This window comes from Oncorhynchus tshawytscha, linkage group LG09 (genome assembly GCF_018296145.1).
Source record: "Oncorhynchus tshawytscha isolate Ot180627B linkage group LG09, Otsh_v2.0, whole genome shotgun sequence".
NCBI lineage: Eukaryota > Metazoa > Chordata > Actinopteri > Salmoniformes > Salmonidae > Oncorhynchus > Oncorhynchus tshawytscha.
The window spans coordinates 63,848,316-63,866,781 of record NC_056437.1 but is presented as its reverse complement, the minus strand read 5'-3'; the positions used below and the strand labels follow the sequence as shown (position 1 = coordinate 63,866,781).

Sequence of the window (18,466 nt, the reverse complement as noted above, 5' to 3'; positions counted from 1 at the left end):
GAGAAGATATCTTTTAGACAGATTGGAATGTCTGGTTTATGAGGGGAGTAGCAGACATCTCCAGACCTGAAAACACTGTGCCATTGTGTGGATCGGAGAGAGTGTGAGAAACTGATGATGTCATTTCATTTCATGTCCTCTCTTTAAAATGTAAGGTTCTTTGTATTTTGCTTCAGTACTCTCTTGTAATAAACGCTGCTACCTGACTTTTAAGACCGGGACTCTGTCCATATCTTATAAAAATATTGGGTCTTACAATCCCTTTAGAATGCATTGACAGAGTAATAATTCTGATTGGGAAATAATACAGAGGAATTTAGAATTCCACTAACATTGCCCCATATAAATTTGATGATGCTTTGGTTAGTTGTTTTGAAAAAGGAAACTGGGAGATAGCATGGGAGCATCTGAAATAAGTAGTTCAGTCTAGGGAGGACGTTCATACGGATGACATTAATTCTTCCTACTAAGCTAATTGGGAGGGAGATCCAGGTTTGGAGATCGTTCTTGATTCGATCCAGGAGTGGAAGATAATTTCCCTTGAAAAGGCTATTCAGATCTGGTGTTATGAAGATCCCGAGGTATTGAAACCCCTGTGTTTACCATTGGAAAGGACATAGTGTCTTCATAGAGCTGGTGAGTGTAATATTGAGAGGGCAGACAGTGGATTTGTTCAAATTGATCTTATAACATGAAAACTTGCCATACTGAGCAATTGTGTCTAAAATGAGAGGGAGGGATTTCTCAGGGTTGGATATGTAGAGCAAGACATCATCCAAATCTTGTGCTGCAGGCCGCCTGCAGAAACACCCAAAACACTTGGATTGCTCCTTATCAGCTCTGCCAGAGGCTCCGCCCCCAACAAGTATAGCAGGGGGGACAGCGAGCGCCCTTGTCTTGTGCCCCGTTCCAGAGGGAATCTGACAGATTTCAGTCCATTAGTAATCACCATGGCATTTGGATGAGAGTATAGTGATTTGATCCATTTAATAAAATTTGGGCCCATATTGAACTTATCTAAGACTGAAAACAGAAAGCTCCACTCCATCCTGTCAAACGCCTTCTCAGCATCCAGTGAAGCCAGCAGGACAGGGGTCTTCTGTGCGTTTACTTGATCAATAATATCAAAAAGACGGTGAATGTTATCAGAAGAGTATCTGTCTCTAATAAATCCAGTTTGGTCCGCTTTTATTATTTTGGGAAGAAGAGTGTTTAGTCTTTTGGCGAGCAATTTGGTCATTATTTTATAGTCGAAATCCAACAAGCTTATGGGCCGGAAGGACGAGCAGGATAGGGGGTCCTTGTCCTTTTTTTTAGCAACACTGTAATGCGAGCTGTGTGCATTGATTCTGGGAGAACTCCGTTTTTGCAAAAATCCTCCAGCATTGGCATGAAGATAGGGCTGAGCTGGGGTCAAAAAGCTTTGTAGAACTCTCTGGGGAATCCGTCTGGGCCTGGGGACTTATTAGGTGGCATGGAGGTAATTGCCTCCATGATCTCCTCAAGAGTGAAGGGGGAGTTGAGATCCTCTTGGTGGGTCTCTGATAGTTTAGGTAGCGAGATTCCCTCTAGGAAAGAGTGGAGTTCTGCCTCTGTGTGTTTTCTCTCAGAGGTATATAGTTTGCAGTAAAAATCATGAAAAGTTAAATTGATATTTTTTTGGTCATATGTGACCTCGTCCTCTGCTGTTCGGATAGCCATGATTGTATGCTCTGACTGCTCCTTTTTTAATTGGTAAGCAAGCAATCTACTGGGCCTATTGCTATCTATACTCATGGTATTTCTGTTTAGTAAAGAAAACTTTTTTTTTTATCTCTCGAGTGTAGTCCAAATTCAGTTTGGCTTTGGCTGCTTTAAGATGACTCCAGGAGGTGCTGTCTGGGGATTGTTTATGTATTTTTTCACAGCATTCCAGCTCCCTCTCAAGATCTAGCCTGTGTGCTTCCATTGCTTTTTTCTTAGAGGAAGCATATGCAATTAGATGACCTCTTAGTGTGGCTTTAGCAGCGTCCCACATTGTGGCCGGAGAAACAGGAGAATCTTTATTGCCTTGTGTGTAGTTGTCTATCCATGTAGTTACCAATGTATGGAACGCTTCGTTTGAGCATAGCATGGAGGTGTTGAATTTACAGCTCTTTGACCTCGGGATGTTTTTGCAGAGGTCAAAGCGGAGGTGGACAAAGGCGTGATCTGAAAGTGCTATGGGTCCGATTGTACATGTGGCTGAATTTATGAAACTCTTTGGCTCTTGTTGTTTTTAAAGTTAAATTAAAATGAAGACTTTGTTGTTGAAATGAATTACTCGACTGGTGTAGGTTTTCTCCATCTGTTGCTGTGCAACACTTGCATAACAAGTTACCTATATTTTCAGCACCAGGCGCTGTTCACCTCCTACTGATTGCGCTGCAGTTGACGCTTTGGGTTTCAGCACCACAAAATGGTTATTAGTCTCCTGCATTCTCTCCTCATGAATGAAGTTAACATGTATTATTTAGGTGGGTAACATTGTAGATACACATTGTAGATACACTACACCACCATTTAGAATACAGTAGGAACTCTTTCCATTTGTCCTATTGAAACACACAGAAAACTATAGTATTTAGCCTAAAGCAGCATATGATTTTACAGTAGACTATAGATGTAGGATACAGTATAGTCACATGGCTCAGTGTTAAAATGTTAGAGCAGCACATTGGTCTGAACAACTTATATCCTCTTAGTGAATGTCTCTTAATGAGAAACAATCATCAAAATGTATGTGAATACTGCATTATGAAATGCAAATACTATTGAGTCTGTAGACAAATTGAAATAGTTTTTCTGATGTCAGTGGATCTGTGTGAGGGGTGCATCAGATGAATTAAGGCATTTTGGAGGGGCTGAATGTCACACCATTGATAAAGCAGATCAACTGAGCAAGGGTTAGTTAGGAAAGAAAACTACAAATTGGCACCATATTTGTAGTTCACAACTCTTCTGGTTTCTGTAGCAATGTCAGTTGTTAGCCTATTTGTTACATACATTATTTAAAACAATCCCACATTATATATGAAAACGTAGCTGTGATTCAAACGAAAGAACGATGGAGCAACAACAATTTATTAATCAGAAAATTCTGAAAGGATCACAGCTGAGACAGGAGATAGAAATGTAAAAGTAATTTCAGACTAAGCCGACATATGCAGCATTTACTGTGAATGTAGTCTCCACGAAAGGGGGAACATTTCCTTTAAATTTCAACAACTTGTCGGCCTATGTATGCTGTATATGAATATGTGTAGCCTGGTCTATATGATGAGTAACGTTATATTCCACCCAGCCCATGTAGTGTTTCAGGTGTTCAGATAGTGAAAACTGATGCGTTTTAAGCTCTCGCCCAAAGCCTGATGGCTTGGCATGTGGACTTAACATTTCTGATCAATCAAATATGTTCTTATTCTTGTCATTACAAGTCTGTAGTAGAACAATCAAGCTGTTTCCCCAGTTTACTGAGGAGTATATTACACCCCAGCTAAAAGCCTACAGAACTATTTATTAAAATAAAGTACACCAATGTAAGAGTCCTAAATTGTAGTGAGAACATTGTGTAATATGTTTAAGGGCTGTTTCATGATTGTGATTCCAATTTTTTTTTCCAGTGCTTAGGAACTTGGTTTGAATACACCTGCGCTTTCTGTGAAGAACTACAACTCCCTGTTTCAAGTTGCATCGCGTCCAGCAGCGGCGACCGGAAATGGCGCCAAAATTGTAGTTCTAACCCCTTTATGGTTTGTTTAGAACAATTATTTATTAAATGTGCTACTGTGACCACACCATGGCCTCCAGTCTACCCTCTCCAGCAAAGTACATTTATCAAAAATGACGAGTCTACAAGGTGATCTCTAAATTGGTTTCTTTGTAGGCTACATAGTGAACCCTTAAAGCTAGAATCCTTAGTTGATAAAACCATTGTTGTCAAGGCTCAGGAAAAGACCCAGATGCAGACAGTTTCGAAGAAACAAACGTTTATTACAAAAACAAGGGGGCAGGCAAACAACACGTCAAGTGCAAACAGAGGTCAGTAATCCAGAGAAGAGTCCGAAAGGTACAGAACAGCAGGCAGGGTCAGGGTCAGGGCAGGCATGCTCAGGGTCAGGGCAGGCAGGCAGGCTCAGGCTCAGGGTCAGGGCAGGCAGGCTCAGGGTCAGGTCAGGCAGGCTCAGGGTCAGGGCAGGCAGGCTCAGGGTCAGAGTCAGGGCAGGCAAGCTCAGGGTCAGGGTCAGGCAGGCTCAGGGTCAGGGCAGGCAGGCTCAGGGTCAGGCAGGGTCAGGTCAGGTCAGGCAGGCTCAGGGTCAGGGTCAGGGCAGGCTCAGGCTCAGGGTCAGGGCAGGCAGGCTCAGGGTCAGGCAGGCAGGCAGGCTCAGGGTCAGGTCAGGTCAGGCAGGCAGGCTCAGGGTCAGGGGTCAGGGGCAGGGTCAGGGTCAGGGTCAGGGTCAGGGTCAGGGCAGGCAGGCTCAGGGTCAGGTCAGGCAGGCAGGCTTAGGGCAGGCAGAATGGTCAAAACCGGGAAAACTAGAAAACAGAAACTAGAGAATGACAGGAGCACGGGGAAAACCGCTGGTAATCTTGACTGAACAAAACGAACTGGCAACAGACAAACAGAGAACACAGGTATAAATACACTATGGATAATAGGTGACACCTGGAGGGGGGTGGAGACAATCACCAAGACAGGTGAAACAGATCAGGATGTGACACTCGTCTCCTCAGGTTCTAGTCCTTCAATAAAATGGAATGCTATTACGACCGTGGCCTTTTGTACAGGAGGTTGGCAATACCTTGACCATTTATTGATAACAGATAATCAATACTATGACCATCTATTGAGAACAGATAATCAATACCTTGACCATCTATTGATAACAGATTAAACAGACAGAAAATATGTTCAAGGAAATCCAATCTAAACAAAAAACTTTCAGAAATGACAAAAGCTGCTACAGTAACTAATAATATCTAGTACAGTTCAGGTATAATAACTAATAATATCCAGTACAGTACAGGTATAACATACTGAGCTGTTGATAAATAATAATATCTGGTACAGTACAGGTATAATGTTCTGAGTTGTTGATAACTAATAATATCAAAGCAAATCAAATCAAGTTTATTTATATAGCCCTTCGTACACCAGCTGATATCTCAAAGTGCTGTACAGAAACCCAGCCTAAAACCCCAAACAGCAAGCAATGCAGGTGTAGAAGCACGGTGGCTAGGAAAAACTCCCTAGAAAGGCCAAAACCTAGGAAGAAACCTAGAGAGGAACCAGGCTATGAGGGGTGGCCAGTCCTCTTTGTCACGACTTCTGCTGAAGTCGTTGCCTCTCCTTGTTCGGGCGTTGCTCGGCGTTCGACGTCACCGGTCTTCTAGCCATTATTGATCAATTTTTCATTTAGCATTGGTTTTGTTTTGTCTTCCCACACACCTGTTTTCTAATCCCATTCATTAACTGTTGTGTATTTAACCCTCTGTTTCCCCTCATGTCTTTGTCAGAGATTGTTTTATTGTCAGTGTTGTTTATTTGTTGTATTGGTGCGCGACGGGTCCTCGTACCCATGTTTTTTCATGTCTATACTATTTAGTGTTATGGAGCATGTTCTGTGGACAGTTATTAAAAGACTCCATTTACACTCTATTTCGACTCTCCTGCGCCTGACTTCCTTGCCACCTATACACACGGCGCTAACACTCTTCTGGCTGTGTCCCGGGTGGAGATTATAACAGAACATGGCCAAGATGTTCAAATGTTCATAAATGACCAGCATGGTCAAATAATAATAATCACAGGCAGAACAGTTGAAACTGGAGCAGCAGCACGGCCAGGTGGACTGGGTACAGCAAGGAGTCATCATGCCAGGTAGTCCTGAGGCATGGTCCTAGGGCTCAGGTCCTCCGAGAGAGAGAAAGAAAGAGAGAATGAGAGAATTAGAGAGAGCATACTTAAATTCACACAGGACACCGGATAAGACAGGAGAAGTACTCCAGATATAACAAACGGACCCTAGCCCAGACACAGACACATAAACTACTGCAGCGTAAATACTGGAGGCTGAGACAGGAAGGGTCAGGAGACACTGTGGCCCCATCCGATGATACCCCCGGACAGGGCCAAACAGGAAGGATATAACCCCACCCACTTTGCCAAAGCACAGCCCCCACACCACTAGAGGGATATCTTCAACCACCAACTTACCATCCTCACCATCCTGAGACAAGGCCGAGTATATCTAGTACAGTACAGGTATAATAACTAATAATATCAAGTACAGTACAGGTATAATAACTAATAATATCAAGTACAGTACAGGTATAATAACTAATAATATCTAGTACAGTACAGGTATAATAACTAATAATATCTAGTACAGTACAGGTATAATAACTAATAATATCTAGTACAGTAAAGGTATAATAACTAATAATATCTAGTACAGTACGGGTATAATAACTAATAATATATAGTACAGTACAGGTATAATAACTAATAATATCTAGTATAGTACAGGTATAATAACTAATAATATCTAGTACAATACAAGTATAATAACTAATAATATCTAGGACAGTACAGGTATAATAACTAATAATATAAAGGACAGTACAGGTATAATAACTAATAATATTTAGTACAGTACAGGAATAATAACTAATAATATCCAGTACAGTACAGGAATAATAACTAATAATATCTAGTACAGTACAGGTATAATAACTAATAAATCAAATCAAATCAAATCAAATTTTATTTGTCACATACACATGGTTAGCAGATGTTAATGCAGAGTGTAGCAAAAATGCTTGTGCTTCTAGTTCCGACAATGCAGTAATAACGAGGTAATATAACTAACAATTCCAAAAAATAAACGACTGTCATACACAGTGTAAGGGGATAAAGAATATGTACATAAGGATATATGAATGAGTGATGGTACAGTTTTTTGCATAGGCAAGATACAGTAGATGATATCGAGTACATACAGTATATACATATGAGATAAGTCAGTAAACCAAGTGGCAATAGTTAAAGTGGCTAGTGATACATGTATTACCTAAGGATGCAGTCATGATATAGAGTACAGTATCAACGTATGCATATGAGATGAACAATGTAGGGTAAGTAACATTATATAAGGTAGCATTGAAAGTGGCTAGTGATATATTTACATCATTTCCCATCAATTCCCATGATTAAAGTGGCTGGAGTAGAGTCAGTGTCATTGACAGTGTGTTGGCAGTAGCCACTCAATGTTAGTGGTGGCTGTTTAACAGTCTGATGGCCTTGAGATAGAAGCTGTTTTTCAGTCTCTCGGTCCCAGCTTTGATGCACTTGTACTGACCTCGCCTGGTGGCAGCGGGGTGAACAGGCAGTGGCTCGGGTGGTTGATGTCCTTGATAGCACCTTCCTGTAGCATCGGGTGGTGTAGGTGTCCTGGAGGGCAGGTAGTTTGCCCCGGTGATGCGGCTCTGTGCAGACCTCACTACCCTCTGGAGAGCCTTACGGTTGAGGGCGGTGCAGGGGATTTTAACCATACCAGGCGGTGATACAGCCCGCCAGGATGCTCTCGATTGTGCATCTGTAGAAGTTTGTGAGTGCTTTTGGTGACAAGCCGAATTTCTTCAGCCTCCTGAGGTTGAAGAGGCGCTGCTGCGCCTTCCTCACGATGCTGTCTGTGTGAGTGGACCAATTCAGTTTGTCTGTGATGTGTATGCCGAGGAACTTAAAACTTGCTACCCTCTCCACTACTGTTCCATCGATGTGGATGGGGGTGTTCCTCTGCTGTTTCCTGAAGTCCACAATCATCTCCTTAGTTTTGTTGACGTTGAGTGTGAGGTTATTTTCCTGACACCACATTCCGAGGGCCCTCACCTCCTCCCTGTAATCAGGCAAGGTGTCTGGTGTTGACTAATCAAACAGTGCAGCTACCACTGCTGTGTCAAACAAGTCCGCAAACAGAGATGATTGAGTTGAGGCGTGCAGACACAAGAGGTCGTGGGTGAACAGGGAGTACAGGAGAGGGCTCAGAACGCACCCAGGATGTGTGGGGCCCCAGTGCCCGAGGATCAGCGGGAGGAGATGTTGTTGCCTACCCTCACCACCTGGGGGCGGCCCGAATCCTTCACTGCAGCAGGAAGTCCAGTTACCCAGTTGCACAGGCTGCAGGGGCCCAGAGACCCAGGGTCTCGAGCTTGATGACGAGCTTGGAGGGTACTATGGTGTTGAATCAATCCCTAGCTGTAGTCGATGAACAGCATTCTCACATAGGTATTCCTCTTGTCCAGATGGGTTAGGGCAGTGTGCAGTGTGGTTGAGATTGCATCATGAAGTGGACCTATTTGGGCCATATAAGCAAACCTGGAGTTGGGTCAAGGGTGTCAGGTAGGGTGGAGGTGATATGGTCCTTGACTAGTCTCTCAAAGCACTTCATGATGACGGATGTGAGTGCTAATGGGGCGGTAGTCGTTTAGCTCAGTTACCTTAGCTTTCTTGGGAACAGGAACAATGGTGGCTCTCTTGAAGCATGTGGGAACAGCAGACTGGTATAGGGATTGATTGAATATGTCCGTAAACACACCGGCCAGCCACAAGGCGCATGCTCTGAGGGCGCGGCTGGGGATGCCCACGTCTGGGCCTGCAGCCTTGCGAGGGTTAACACGTTTAAATGTCTTACTCACAGTGGTAGGCTGCAGTGAAGGAGAGACCGCATGTTTCCGTTACAGGCCGTGTCAGTGGCACTGTATTGTCCTCAAAACGGGCAAAAAAGGAGATGATTTAGTCTGCCTGGGAGCAAGACATCCTGGTCCGTGACAGTGGGCTGGGTTTCTTCCTGTAGTCCAGTGATTGACTGTAGACCCTGCCACATACCTCTTGTGTCTGGAGCCATTGAATTGAGATTCTACTTTGTCACTGTACTGGCGCTACAGCTTGTTTGATAGCCTCCTGGCGGAGGGAATAGCTGCACTGTTTGTATTCAGTCATGTTACCAGACACCTTGCCCTGATTAAAATCAGTGGTTCGTGCCCTCAGTTTCACACCCGATGCTGGAAGGCCATCAATCCACGGTTTCTGGTTAGGGAATGTTTTAATCGTTGTCTATGGGAACGACATCTTCAACGCACGTTCTAATGAAGCTTCGCACACCGAATCAGCGTATTCGTCAATATGCATCAAAGAGTGTTATCTGACGCACCACTCATTGAAACATCTCCCAGTCCACGTTAATCATGGAAGCAGTCTTGGAAATGTGGAGTCAGCTTGGTCGGACCAGCGTTGGACAGACCTCAGCGTGGGAGCTGTATAATAAAAAAATAATATCTAGTACAGTATCAGGTATAATGTAATGAAATGCTTCCTTTAGGTTAACCACTTGAAAACGCAACAACAATAGAACAAGTCAGTAGTTAAGCTTAATAAACAGAGTAATACAATAGTAATAAACCCTTCATTCATCAGTATCCTGAACATAGCTGGGTGTTTCTGGGATAGATGGTTGATATAAAAGTCAGTACTACAATAGTAATAAACCCTTCATTCATCAGTATCCTGAACATAGCTGGGTGTTTCTGGGATAGAGGGTTGATATAAAAGTCCATAAGGTCTATATAGATCCGAGAAAATAATGAATAAGATTACATGGAGAGGGGGACCTGATCCTAGATCATAATGAATCAGATTACATGGAGAGGGGGACCTGATCCTAGATCATAATGAATCAGATTACATGGAGAGGGGGACCTGATCCTAGATCATAATGAATCAGATTAAATTGAGAGGGGGTACATGATCCTAGATCATAATGAATCAGATTACATGGAGAGGGTGACCTGATCCTAGATCATAATGAATCAGATTACATGGAGAGGGGGGACCTGATCCTAGATCATAATGAATCAGATTACATGGAGAGGTGGACCTGATCCTAGATCATAATGAATCAGATTACATGGAGAGGGACCTGATCCTAGATCATAATGAATCAGATTACGTGGAGAGGAGAACCAGATCCTATATCATAATGAATCAGTTTACATGGAGAAGGGGACCTGATCCAAGATCATAATGAATCAGATTACATGGAGAAGGGGACCTGATACTAGATCATATTGAATCAGATTACATGGAGAGGGGGATATACAGTGCCTTGCAAAAGTATTCGGCCCCCTTGAACTTTGCGACCTTTGCCACATTTCAGGCTTCAAACATAAAGATATAAAACTGTATTTTTTGTGAAGAATCAACAACAAGTGGGACACAATCATGAAGTGGAACGACATTTATTGGATATTTCAAACTTTTTAACAAATCAAAAACTGAAAAATTGGGCGTGCAAAATTATTCAGCCCCCTTAAGTTAATACTTTGTAGCGCCACCTTTTGCTGTGATTACAGCTGTAAGTCGCTTGGGGTATGTCTCTATCAGTTTTGCACATCGAGAGACTGAAATTTTTTCCCATTCCTCCTTGAAAACAGCTCGAGCTCAGTGAGGTTGGATGGAGAGCATTTGTGAACAGCAGTTTTCAGTTCTTTCCACAGATTCTCAATTGGATTCAAGTCTGGACTTTGACTTGGCCATTCTAACACCTGGATATGTTTATTTTTGAACCATTCCATTGTAGATTTTGCTTTATGTTTTGGATCATTGTCTTGTTGGAAGACAAATCTCCGTCCCAGTCTCAGGTCTTTTGCAGACTCCATCAGGTTTTCTTCCAGAATGGTCCTGTATTTGGCTCCATCCATCTTCCCATCAATTTTAACCATCTTCCCTGTCCCTGCTGAAGAAAAGTAGGCCCAAACCATGATGCTGCCACCACCATGTTTGACAGTGGGGATGGTGTGTTCAGGGTGATGAGCTGTGCTGCTTTTACGCCAAACATAACGTTTTGCATTGTTGCCAAAAAGTTCAATTTTGGTTTCATCTAACCAGAGCACCTTCTTCCACATGTTTGGTGTGTCTCCCAGGTGGCTTGTGGCAAACTTTAAACAACACTTTTTATGGATATCTTTAAGAAAATACTTTCTTCTTGCCACTCTTCCATAAAGGCCAGATTTGTGCAATATACGACTGATTGATGTCCTATGGACAGAGTCTCCCACCTCAGCTGTAGATCTCTGCAGTTCATCCAGAGTGATCATGGGCCTCTTGGCTGCATCTCTGATCAGTCTTCTCCTTGTATGAGCTGAAAGTTTAGAGGGACGGCCAGGTCTTGGTAGATTTGCAGTGGTCTGATACTCCTTCCATTTCAATATTATCGCTTGCACAGTGCTCCTTGGGATGTTTAAAGCTTGGGCAATCTTTTTGTATCCAAATCCGGCTTTACACTTCTTCACAACAGTATCTCGGACCTGCCTGGTGTGTTCCTTGTTCTTCATGATGCTCTCTGCGCTTTTAACGGACCTCTGAGACTATCACAGTGCAGGTGCATTTATACGGAGACTTGATTACACACAGGTGGATTGTATTTATCATCATTGGTCATTTAGGTCAACATTGGATCATTCAGAGATCCTCACTGAACTTCTGGAGAGAGTTTGCTGCACTGAAAGTAAAGGGGCTGAATAATTTTGCACGCCCAATTTTTCAGTTTTTGATTTGTTAAAAAGTTTGAAATATCCAATAAATGTCGTTCCACTTCATGATTGTGTCCCACTTGTTGTTGATTCTTATGTAAACTTCTGACCCACTGGAATTGTGATACAGTGAACTGTAAGTGAAATAATGTGTCTGTAAACAATTGTTAGAAAATGTTATTGTGTCATGCATGAAGTAGATGTCCTAACTGACTTACCAAAACTATAGTTTGTTTAACAAGACATTTGTGGAGTGGTTGAAAAACAAGTTTTAATGACTCCAACCTAAGTGTATGTAAACTTCCGACTTCAACTGTATATATGTATATATTCTTTTTTAAAATAAAAATCCCTACCATGGATAGTATTATTATCCGACTCCTCTATGGGAACGTTGTCATATTTAGAGGAGCATGGAGTACTCTTGGTGTCTCGGAACATTTGGTTATCAATATACAGTTTATTGACTATGAGAGCTATACGTTTCCCCTTTAATCTATTCTCCTTGAAGAGTGTGTACAGAACTTTTCGCATTCTGCAATTTCTTTCTGGAACTGATCATTCATGTTTATTTTCGTGCCAGTGAGTCTTTTACCCAGGCTTTAATCATAATTTTATCTTTGAAGAATGAAAATTTGGCAACGATTGGGCGCTCATATCTCTTTCCTAAACGGTGTACATGTTCAGTTGGATTTTGCTGACAACATCGCCTGGGATCTGTAGTTAAGTAAGAAATTATTATTTCAGGATTTTTGCTTTCTTTTTCTTCAATACCAGTAAGTACCAGATTTTACCTCATAGATCGAGTCTGTATGTCAAGCAAGGCTTCACTTGAAAACATGTTTTCCTTTTTAAGTTCATTAATGTCTGTTTCCATCTTATTGACTTTTAGCTTGTTTGTTTCCATCTCCATTGTCACAGTTTTTTCGTCACTAATCTCGAGGCTCGCCTTCAACTCCTTTATATCTTTACTGACTAATTCAAGTATGCCCAGGTTATCATTTATTGACATTAACAGATTGGTTTCCACCCTTACAATTCTGGGTGGTGAAAAGCATAAATTATCTGTGTCCGCCAAGGAGCTGTCACGCCCTGGTCAAAGTATTTTGTGTTTATCTTTATGTATTTGGTCAGGCCAGGGTGTGGCATGGGGTTTTTGTAATTGTGGTGTGTTTGTCTTGGGGTTTTGGTGGTGGTATTGGGATTGTAGCTTAGTGGGTTGTCTAGCAAAGTCTATGGCTGTCTGGAGTGGTTCTCAATCAGAGGCAGGTGCTTATCGTTGTCTCTGATTGGGAACCATATTTAGGCAGCCATATTCTTTGAGTTTGTCGTGGGTGATTGTCCTTAGTGTCTTACTTGTACTCTCTGTTAGTTTGCACTAGATAGGCTGTTTTCGGTTTTCATTACGTTTATTGTTTTGTAGTGTTTAGTGTTTAGTCGTGTTTACGTTTTGTTTAATAAATATGGATCGCAATCGACACGCTGCAGTTTGGTCCGACTCTCCTTCATCACCACTAGAAAACCGTTACAGGAGCTGCATTTTCTTTTGGGGATTGGTACTCCATGTTTACTCTCTGCCATGTTTGGTTGTTTGTTTTGGTAATATTGGTCAATAAATTTCCCTAGCCTTATAATTTGTTTTGTGTTGTTATCCAGATTGAAGGTTATTACCCACAAGTATGTGGAGTAAAGTGCTAATATATAGTCAAATTTACAGATATTGAATATTATGTTTTATGAGGCGACCTGCACCGCTGTGTTCAGTCCGCCATCTTGCCCCATTAATCAATTCTAAATAGTCAATAGTCTGTATGTTGACATGTAACACAAGAAGGAAAGCTGTAACGTTACGAACAAACAAGACAAGTCACAGTAAAAAACTATCTGTAGTAGAGAGAGGTTTTTTCCCCCATCCAACAACAATGACAATTAATGGATTGGCCTTGATGATAAAGTAGACACGACAAGCCCACTAACCAATCCTAGTATACCTTTTCCTTTCTGCATGGGTGGGGTTTTTGCTCAAGAACCAATGGAATCGCTCTCCATGATTCAAAATCCAGGCCCACAAATTAATGCATAATCTATCTTTTGACTAAACGTGTGCCACTAGTGTATATTTGATGTTTCAAAATGTTCGGTGGTGGTAAATACAAACAATTAAACTGTTCTTTAGTTTCAAAATCCTTCCGTCGCCATTTTTCTACAGCAACCACCACATTCGAGGGAGGATGGTTACTAACTTCCTGTTGATGACGTTGGTCTTTCCATCTTTTTCTGTGAGGGGTTAAGAGGTGCCACCACCTACTGTAAGTAGCATGCATTTCTCTTTTGGCAAAGTTGTAGGAGAGTATACATCATAGACTGTAGCAACCTATGTATATCTAATGCAAATAACATTACTTCGTAAAGGAGGGGAAAAAGGGTGTGGTTCGAGTTTACACTCCACTATCTGGGGGTCACAGTTCAAAAGGCTGACATCCTCCAAAATTAAATGGCTATGGGTTCCTAAAGTTTAGCAATGTAGGCTATTTATTGAAATCTACTTTGCAAGTTGCAACACATCAAATCAGATCCAACTTTATTTGTCACATGCGCCGAATACAACAAGTGTAAACCTTACAGTGGAATGCTTACTTTACAAGCCCTTAACCAACAGTGCAGTTCAAGAAGATTTAAGAAAATATTTCCCAAATAAATTAAAGTAAAAAATTTAATAAAAAAATAGGAAAAAGTAACACAATAACATAACAATAACGAGGATATATACAAGGAGTACCGTTACCGAGTCAGTGTGCGGGGGACAGGTAAGTTGAGGTAATTTGTACATGTAGGTAGGGGTGAAGTGACTATGCTTAGATAATAAACAGCGAGTAGCAGCAGGGGACCCCCGGGGGGAGGGGTCAATGTAATAGTCCCGTGGCCAATTGATTAATTGTTCAGCAGTCTTATGGCTTGGGGAGTCGAAGCTGTTGAATAGCCTTTTGGTCCTAGACTTGGCGCTCCGGTACCTTTTGACTTACAGTAGCAGAGAAAACAGTCTATGACCTGGGTGGCTGTTGTCTCTGATACTTTTATGGGCTTTCCTCTGACACTGCCTACTATATAGGTCCTGGATGGCAGGAAGCTTGGCCCTAGTGATGTACTGGGCCATTCGCACTACTCTCTGTAGCGCCTTATGGTCAGATGTCGAGCAGATGCCATACCAGTCGGTGACGCAACCGATCAGGATGCTCTCGATGGTTCAGCCGTAGAACTTATTGAGGATCTGGGGACACAAGCCAAATCTTTTCAGTCTCCTTAGGGGGAAAAGGTGTTGTCGTGCCCTCTTTCGTCAGCAAACTTAATGATGATGTTGGAGTCGTGTTTGGCCATGCAGTCGTGGGTGAACAGGGAGTACAGGGGGGGGACTAAGTACACACCCTTGAGGTGCTCCAGTGTTGAAAATCAGTGTGGCAGACGTGTTGTTGCCTACCTTTACCACCTGGTTTAGTTTTTGCTTGTAAGCAGGAATCAGGATATGTATGCTGACTGTGGCTTCAGTTTGAACATAGTTTGGAGCAATAAACAGGCCATGGAATGGAATTTTATTAAATTAAAATGTAGGCTGTGTATTAATGGCGTCAATACAATAGAGTAGAATGGGTTTCATGACCACAGATAATTTCACCCTTAATGACAGTGATCAACACTGTTTGAAGCGGTTTAGGGAATGGCATCTCTTTAAGAAAGTAACTGGAACAGTTGATAGGAACAGTTGGTATTGCCTAGAAAATATAGCCTAGTATATAAAACTAATGAAAAGATGTAGGCTTTTAATGGCTATAAACTATAAATTATTATAACTTTTGTGTCAAACTCAATTATTGTTAATGCATTGTTTCCTTGTGTGTGGTTATTTTGTTTGGAAAATAAATCAAATAAAATTTAAATCACAAAAAATTTAGGCTGAAGTGGTTAGCTGGAAGGTGGCAGGTTGAATTTGAGATGAGAGAATTTCTGGCTATTGTCTTTCAAATTAACTCAGGGCTGGATGGCTTGCCTAGGACGTATAAGCGGTCCTCTGAATGGAGGCTAAATGACAGAAACGCAAAAGTGGCCTGCCGAGGGCTTACAGCAACCCTCTGAATGGGGGATACCCGCCAGAGATGCAAATCACGTCTTGATGACTAAAGTGTCTTATTAGGAATTTTCTCTATGTGGCCATAGGACTGTTTTGCTAGCACAGACTGGAATATGTTCATCTGATGGCATTGAGGAGTATACCTTCTCAGTCACCGGCTTCATTAATAAGTGCATCAATGACAGTGACCGTATGTTCCAATCAGAAGCCAGGGATTACAGGCAACATCGGCACCAAGCTAAAGGCTAGAGCTGCCGCTTTCAAGGAGAAGGACACTATCCGCCCGCTTATAAGATATCCCGCTATGCCCTTAGACTAACAAACAAACAGGCATCAATAAGCGTCAATACAGGACTAATATTGAATCCTACTACACCGGCTCGTTCGTAGGATGTGGCAGGGCTTGCAAACTATTGCGAACTACAAAGGAAAATCCAGCCGTGAACTGCGCAGTGATGCAAGCCTACCAGACGAGCCAAATGCCTTTTATGCTCGCTTTGAGGCAAGCAACACTGAAGCATGCATGAGAGCACCAGCTTTTCCGGACGACTGTGTGATTACACTCTCCGTAGCTGATGTGAGTAAGACCTTTAAAAAGGTCAACATTCACAAGGCCGCGGGCCAGATGGATTACCAGGACGTGTACTCAGAGCATGCATGGATCAACTGGCAAGTCTCTTCACTGACATTTTCAACCTCTCCCTGACCAAGTCTGTAATACCTCCATGTTTCAAACAGACCACCATAGTCCCTGTGCTCGAGAACGCCAAGGTAACCTGCCTAAATGACTACCGCCCCGTAGCAGTCACGTCTGTAGCCATGAAGTGCTTTGAAAGGCTGGTCATGGCTCACATCAACACCATTATCCCAGAAACCCTAGACCCACTATAATTTGCATACCTCCCCAACAGATCCACAGATGACACAAACTAAATTGCACTCAACACTGCCCTTTCCCACCTGGACAAAAGGAACACCTATGTGAGAATGCTGTTCGTTGACTACAGCTCAGTGTTCAACAGCATAGTGCCCACAAAGCTCATCACTAAGCTAAGGACCTTGGGACTAAACACCTCCCTCTGCAACTGGATCCTGGACTTCCTGATGGGACGCACCCAGGTGATAAGGGTAGGCAACAACACATCTGCCATGCTGATCCTCAACACGGGACCCCTCAGGGGTGTGTGCTTAGTCCCCTCCTGTACTCCCTGTTCACCCACGACTGTGTGGCCAAGCACTACTCCAAGACCATCATTAAGTTTGTTGACGACATGACAGTGGTTGGCCTGATCACCGACAACAATGAGATACCCTATAGGGAGGAGGTCAGAGACCTGGCATTGTGGTGCCAGGATAACAACCTCTCTCTCAACGTGATCAAGACAAAGGAGCTGATCGTGGACAACAGGAAAAGGAGGTCTGGACACGCCCCCATTCACATCGATGGGGCTGGTATCATGCAGAGCAAGGGGAACCACTACTTCAAGGTCTCAGAGCAAGTGACGTCACCGATTGAAACGCTATTTAGCGCGCACCAACGCTAACTAGCTAGCTATTTCACATCCATTACATAAGCACGGTGCCAGTTTACATCAAATGATGAAGCCCAACAAAATATCGCAGAGGGAATAGACTTCCTGTAGAAAATATCCCTTAATAAACGATTGTTGAATTTCGTATCTAGTAGACCAATGCCATTCACCTGGATATCGCTTACAATCAGAGATATTCCAAAATATGCATTATTCTGAAGTAAAGTTTTTATCCCACTAGGTATAGCTTTAATAACAGTGTCATATTCCTTGCTTGAAACCTCAAAGTTGTATCTTTCCATAAATTCTCTCCGTGTAAATAGATTCCCACTAATATTAACTAATTGGCTGACAATGACAATGTTTTTCGAGAACCATTTATGGTTAAATAACATCTTGTTTCTATGTAATATCGACCCATTGTTCCATATAAAACATTTATGAGGTGAAAAGTTGTGTTTATACAACAAAGCCCAGCACATTAAAGCCTGCTTGTGAAAAGCCGCCAGTTTCACAGGAAGTTTACCCACAATATATGGACATTGAAGTAAAAAATTAAGCCCTCTGAACTTCTGAAAAACAAAATGAGGTATAATATTCCAGAAACTATGAGGATTTTTATGTACCTTTTAATCCAGTTGACCTTTGATATCTGATTGAAGAGAGTGAAGTCGAAGACATTTAGACCGCCATCACAAACCCTGTTGGTGATAACATCTCTTTTTATCTTATGTGTCTTGTTTTTCCATATGAAGTTGTACAAAAGCCTATCTAAGGTACAGCAAGTAAATTTGGGAATGTCAATAGATGAAAAAAGATAGGATGCTCGAGATAGCCCCTCAGCTTTGGATAAAACCACTCTTCCTTGAAGATTTAAATCCCTCCCTAACCATGAGGATACTTTTTTTGTAGACAGATTCAGTTACAGGGTTCAAATTAAGATAATTCACAGCCTTAAGATTTTTGGTGATCTTTACACCGAGGTAGGTTACAGTTTTTTTTCAGAGATATTACAATCTGCTGGATTGACAGCTCCGTTCAAAACAAACATCTCACATTTGGAAAGATGTCATGACAAACCTGAGATTCTTCCCCTTCCTCTCTGAGAAACCAGGTATCACGTAAGTTAGCCCGAAGTGTCGTGAAACATTTGAGGAACTGTTGCGATATTGTCGTCCCTTTACGGTGTACCGCCATTTTAAGT

General features: G+C 42.2%; 1 long non-coding RNA gene across 1 annotated transcript; it reads right to left on the bottom strand.

Moving 5' to 3' along the window:
• Positions 1-5,891: 5,891 nt before the first annotated feature.
• LOC121847187 lies at positions 5,892-18,464 on the bottom strand. Its single transcript, XR_006084134.1, has 3 exons — positions 18,343-18,464; positions 17,889-17,963; positions 5,892-5,932 (listed from the first exon to the last, which is right to left on the bottom strand). It is a non-coding gene; the product is annotated as an uncharacterized LOC121847187 (long non-coding RNA).
• Between the last annotated feature and the right edge of the window lie 2 nt (positions 18,465-18,466).